The sequence below is a fragment of the Elephantulus edwardii genome, unplaced genomic scaffold (assembly GCF_000299155.1).
Source record: "Elephantulus edwardii isolate Elephantulus edwardi_28Jun2011 unplaced genomic scaffold, EleEdw1.0 scaffold00148, whole genome shotgun sequence".
Classification (NCBI taxonomy): Eukaryota; Metazoa; Chordata; class Mammalia; order Macroscelidea; family Macroscelididae; genus Elephantulus; species Elephantulus edwardii.
In genome coordinates this window covers 4145246-4151245 of record NW_006399898.1, presented here as the reverse complement: position 1 = coordinate 4151245, position 6000 = coordinate 4145246, and the positions used below count along the sequence as shown (strand labels likewise).

Below are 6000 nucleotides of genomic sequence, written 5' to 3'. Positions count from 1 at the left end.
GTAATCGGGATGGGTGTGTCAGAGGCAATGCGGTTGGCACAGGATAGAGCAGGGTTTAGGGCTGTTGTGCATTGGGTCGCTATGAGTCGAAAACGACTCGACGGCACATAACAACAACAACACAATGTTTACAACTCCTAAAGATGCATAAAGATCAGGATTATGGGAGGAAAAAAATGGTGCAAAATTTCATTGAACAAGGATATGCATGTTCGAAGGAGTAAACCATAATGTAATCAAATTCTCACAAGAAAACTTACGAATAAATCCATCCTTTCCTTGCGGGAGACAGAGTCAGTTGATTTCACACAACTGCACTTTCGAAAGTCTATCAGAGGAACTGTTAAATTGGGCGTTTTGGTTGTCGCCCTAAAACCCAGAAAATCCGCAAGGTATTTTCTTCTAAAGGTTACATCCTTTGCCTTGGAGTCATGCAATTAATCTTATCACGGACACACGCAAAAATAATCCGGGCGTGTGACGAATCTGTGCCTCGCGATGTGAAATCCGGTCGAGCCAGCAGCCTGGACTCTCCTGTCGCTTCGCGCGGTGCAGTCGCCGCGGGACGAGAACCCGCGAACCTCGCTGGAGGTGGCTTGGCAGCGATTTGGAGAGAGAGAGCCCCAAATTGACAAAAGCGAAGAAAGAATTCCACCTAGAAGGTGAGTGTGGGCGAATGTGGGCCGCCATGTTGGCACCTGGCAAAGGGGCCGACCTTCTGGGGTCGTGTTAAGGGGAGCGAGGGGTTAAAGGGCGAGAGGACCGAGTGACCTGTCACCGGGCCCCCAGTCTGAAGGCGATGGCCTTGGGGGCCGGCGGCCGAGGCGAAAAGGATCGGTAAATTAGAATTTTTAGTGTTTTCTGCGAGATTGCGCCCGTGGCCCAGTGCGCATGCGCGGAAGCCTCGCGCGGGGAGGGCTTCCGCTCGTTACCTAATTGGGTGAAAAGCGGGGGAAACCAGCCCAAATCCGGGCGAAAAGTTTTGTTTTTTTTATCATAGAGAACCCTCCTTGCATCATAATTTACAGTTCTGAAGCCCTTTCCTAGGCATTTTCTTACCCGATCTCCACCCCGAAGCTCAGTTGACGTGACTCTGAGCTCTGAGCTGGACGTTTTAGTTACGAATCCCGAAGCCCCACTTGCAAGATCGAAAAGGGATTCGGGACCCTGGTGGCGCCCTGGGTGAAGCTCTTGGCTGCTCCCAGGCGGTTGGAACCCACCAGCGTCCCGGAGGCCGGGACATGTCAGCTCGCGATGAGATTGACAGTTCGAAACCCCAAGGGGCAGACCTGTAGGGTCGCGGTGATCAGGGCAGAACCGACGCGGTGGGTTTGGTTTGGGTCTGGTTCCGACTCAGTGCTCTTTCTCATACCCCCCCCAGGCCCCTTTTCCTGCCCTTTATGTCGCACCCCCATTTAAGACACGCAGGCGCCTTGAGGCCCGCGCAAGCCCCGGCCTGGCAGTGGCTGGGTGCTGCTATCAGCCTCATAGAGCAAAACGAGGGGGGCTTCTCCTCCTGGAAGACAAAGTCGTCTTCCCCTCGGGAAAAGCCTCCTACATCGGCATTTGCTGGGAATAGGGGGCTCCAGGGACTGAGGGCTCCATTCTAGGCGAGTCAGTTTGGGGAGAGAGAAAGATCCAGAAAGTCCAGAGTGGGAGCCCTGCAGAGCTCATCAGTGTTGTCCCAGCCCTGCACCCATGGCAGTTCTAAAAGGGGATTCATTCCTTCATTGTCAAATATCATGCATGGCTCACTGCACTCGGATCTGATTCATAAGAGGACCCCACCCCACCCCACCCCCAGGATAGAGGAGAAGGGCCCCATAGGTTCCCAAGGCTGGAGATCCTCAGGGAAGCAGACTGGTGGCTGGTGGGTTTGAACAACTGACCTTTTGGTTAGCAGCCCAGCGCTTAATTCACAGTGCTGCCATAGCTCCTAAAAAGATGATCATAGGGGGGAGGGGGAGGTGGCAGCTGAAGCCGAGCTAGAGGCGTTGGCAGCAGAGCGGCTGGGCTGCTCGTTGTTAGGCCCGAGGGCACTGAAATCCTCAGTGGAGGCAGCCGCACCTGAAGACAGCCGGGGTGGCGGAGACTTCAGCCCTCCCGGCCTGTCCACCCGGCTTCCCTGCTCCTGGTGAGGATGCCTCGATCCCTCCCCCCAGCCCTGCTGCTCGGTTTGCCCCATCGTGGAACCTCGCTCTCACTTAACCCGGGCCTAGGAGCCCTGGAAGTGGCTTCTTAAGGCCCTTGTGCTCCGAGCTGACTGGTCCTGTAGGACCATACTGGTGCTGGGACTGCTGGGACGCGTTTCGGTCCCCGGGGAGTGGGCCGGAGGGAGGCTGGGCTACCTGGTTTGTGCGCCTCGGTTCTACTCCAGCTCTTTTCTTCTACTCCATCATCGCTCATTCGGTTCTCTTTCCATTCCCTTGGAAATCCTTCCTCTTTTATCAGATTCTACCCCCTGAATCGTAGCCTTAGCATCCCCATTGCTTTCTCAGAGACCATAGCTTGCCCGCCGTTTTTCATCCCGGGCTGGTAAAGACCTCTCTCCCCACTGTAGCCCAGTCTCTCTGTAGACCTTCTGTCCCATGTCGAGAATCCCAATATGAAGATACCACTGTATTACGATCATTAGGGTCTCAGTGTTACACATGATACTATTAAAATGTAACTAGAAAATAGTTTGTTTAGAAAACGAAGAAACAGGAGGCCTGCTTCCTCCACATAAGTAGCTGAGGTCTGATGGCACAGTCCCTAAATGACCTTTTTTTGTTAACTTTGTTAGCCAGGAAGATCTGGCATTATAAACTTACATCTTTTCTCTTTGACTGGTTTATCTGTATATGGAAATTGGGTAGGCGTGCCGAAGAAGAAAATCAGGCGTTGAAGCGCGCAGGGTGTTTGGATCTGAGACTCTAACCTTTTTTTACAGGCTACTGAACAATGAAAGAGACTATACAAGGGACTGGGTCTTGGGTGCCTGAGCCTTCTGGACCTGGCTTAGCCCCAGTTTACTCAAGCCCCGGGAGGGAGCGTCTTCGTTGGCCTCCACCTCTCAAACCTCGACTCAAATCAGGTGGAGGGTTTGGGCCAAATCCTGGGTCAGGGACCACAGTGCCAGCCAGATGCCTCCCTGTCCCTCGACCCTCCTTTGATGCCTCTGCTAGTGAGGAAGAGGAGGAGGAAGAAGTGGTAGCTTGGAGGCTGCCCCCTAGTTGGGGTCAGCTTGGAGCTCCCCAGCGGCCTCACCATCTCCGCACCAATCATCGAAAAGCCTGCGCACAGCGCCGCCGCAGAGCTATGAGAGCCTTCTGTATGTTGCTCTACTCAAAAAGCACCTCACTGACATTCCACTGGAAGCTTTGGGGGCGCCACCGGGGCCGGCGGCGGGGCCTCATGCACCCCAAGAACCATCTTTCACCCCAGGAGGGGGGTGTAACACCACAGGTGCCATCCCCCTGCTGTCGTTTTGACTCCCCCCGGGGACCGCCCCCACCCCGGCTGGGTTTGCTAGGTGCTCTCACAGCTGAGGACGGGGTGAGAGGGTCTCCACCAGTACCCTCTGGACCCCAGGTGGAAGAAGATGGAATCAGGTGGACCCCAAAGTCTCCTCGGGACCCTGACTCTGGCCTTGTTCCATGTACTCTGCCTAATGGTTTTGGGGGACCACCTGGGCCAGAAGGGGAACAAGGTCTGGCACCCCCTGATGCCAGCATCCTAATCAGCAATGTGTGCAGTATTGGAGACCCTGTGGCCCAGGAGCTTTTTCAAGGCTTGGATTTGGGTACTGTGGAAGAGGCAGAGCGGCCTGGGGAAAAAGCTGGTCAGCACAGTCCCCTGCGGGAGGAACACGTGACCTGCGTGCAGAGTATCTTGGATGAATTCCTTCAAACTTACGGTAGTCTTATCCCCCTCAGCACTGATGAGGTAGTAGAGAAGTTGGAGGACATTTTCCAGCAAGAGTTTTCTACACCTTCCAGGAAGGGCCTAGTGCTACAGCTGATCCAGTCTTACCAGCGCATGCCAGGCAATGCCGTGGTCAGGGACTTCCGAGTGGCTTATAAACGTCATGTGCTGACCATGGACGACTTGGGGACCTTATATGGGCAGAACTGGCTCAATGACCAGGTAATGAACATGTATGGAGATCTGGTCATGGACACAGTCCCTGAAAAGGTGCATTTCTTCAACAGTTTCTTCTATGATAAACTCCGTACCAAGGGTTATGATGGAGTGAAAAGGTGGACCAAAAACGTGGACATCTTCAGTAAGGACCTGCTGCTAATCCCCATCCACCTGGAAGTGCATTGGTCTCTCATTTCTGTTGACGTGAGACAACGCACCATCACCTATTTTGACTCTCAGCACACTCTAAACCGTCGCTGTCCTAAGCGTATTGCCAAGTATCTACAGGCAGAGGCAGTGGAGAAAGACCGATTGGATTTCTACCAGGGTTGGAAAGGTTACTTCAAAATGAATGTGGCCAGGCAGAATAATGACAGTGACTGTGGAGTCTTTGTGTTGCAGTACTGCAAGCACCTGGCCCTGTCTCAGCCATTCAGTTTCACTCAGCAGGACATGCCCAAACTTCGCCAACAGATCTACAAGGAGCTGTGTCATTGCAAACTCACTGTGTGAGCCTTGTGCCCTGGACCCCAAGTCCTTTACAGGTCAGGGGACATCGAAAACCTTCCTTCTGAGAAACTCCAGTTCCTTGTGTTTCCTTCCATGCCCAGCCCTTTTGGTTTTTCATATTTAAATGTTTTAATTGATTTCTGTATTTCCCCCTCCCCCTCTTTGAGAGGGTATTTGTTGAATTCTGATGGGCAGGGACTAGCCATGTAAAGCCTCTTTCTCCTGCTGTAAGGGATGTGGCCTGGGTGGGGCAATCATAGGCCTTCTTTGTGCAGGGGAGTATGGAGGGATTTTCAGGCTCCCATACCTGGAATCCAGGTAGAATTGTTACATCTCTTCACCATAGTTGTTTGTGTATTCCAAGAAATGACTACGATCTCTAGCTTTGCAATAAAAGCTGCCTGCCTGGGGTCATCTTATCTTTTATGATTTGGGGTAAAATATAGGCATCATAGGTTTTACTTTTCTCCTCTGAAATATCACGAATCGGTGAAACGGGACTGTTTGGAGGGACTGTTCTCAGTACAGTGCCTGGTGCCTCCTGAGTGTTTGGTATAAATTAACTAAAAAGGAAGCGGGTCGGTGGAAGAGAGGAAGACCTTCAACAAGATGGATTGACACAGTGACTCTCACAGTGGACTCCTGTATATCAGAGGTGATGAAGATGGTGCAGAATAGGGCAGGGTTTAGATCCATTGTTCATAGCATTGCCAGGAGTCAACTTGATGGCACGTAACAGCATTATAATCCGTAGTTTATAATCCCTGCAACTCTGATGGCAGTGGTGATTGAGATTAGAATCCAAGAGCTTTAGGCCCGCCCAACAACAACATCCTTTAGTGACATTTTGGGATCATCAAAAGAAAGTGAGTATCACCATAAAGCCCACCACGTACTTTTTTGTCTTTCTGCTGCTGGCTGAGCCAAACGTGGAGTGGCTAGTGGATTTGAACTGACACCCTTTCAGTAGCATAATCCTACAAAAGTCATGTTTATACCATAAAGTGAAATAACATGGCGAAAGTATTTGAAATACTGTGAGAATTGACAAAAGGTGACACTGAAACATTGAGTGGGCACATTTGTCACAGCCCTTCTGTTTGTAAGAACAGCAAAATCTGGGAAGCACAGTAACATGAGGTCTGCCTATAGAAGAGGCTGCAGCAAAATCGCAGTATCGCCTCCCTGTGGAGATGTCCCAGCCTTGAAGGGGCAGAGCCGAGATCAGGATCAGAATTGTGTCCCTCTGTCCCAGGCTCCGGCTGTTTAGGGACCTTTTACTGAAGGCAGCGTCTCCAGAGTCCTGGTTAGTGATGATAACGGTTAATGCAGGAGCTGCAGTCACGTTCCAGCCTGTCAGTTCTC

General features: G+C 51.9%; 1 pseudogene; it reads left to right on the top strand.

Annotated features, from left to right (window-relative positions):
* Positions 1–2943: 2943 nt before the first annotated feature.
* LOC102873021 lies at positions 2944–4638 on the top strand (annotated as a pseudogene).
* Positions 4639–6000: the final 1362 nt, after the last annotated feature.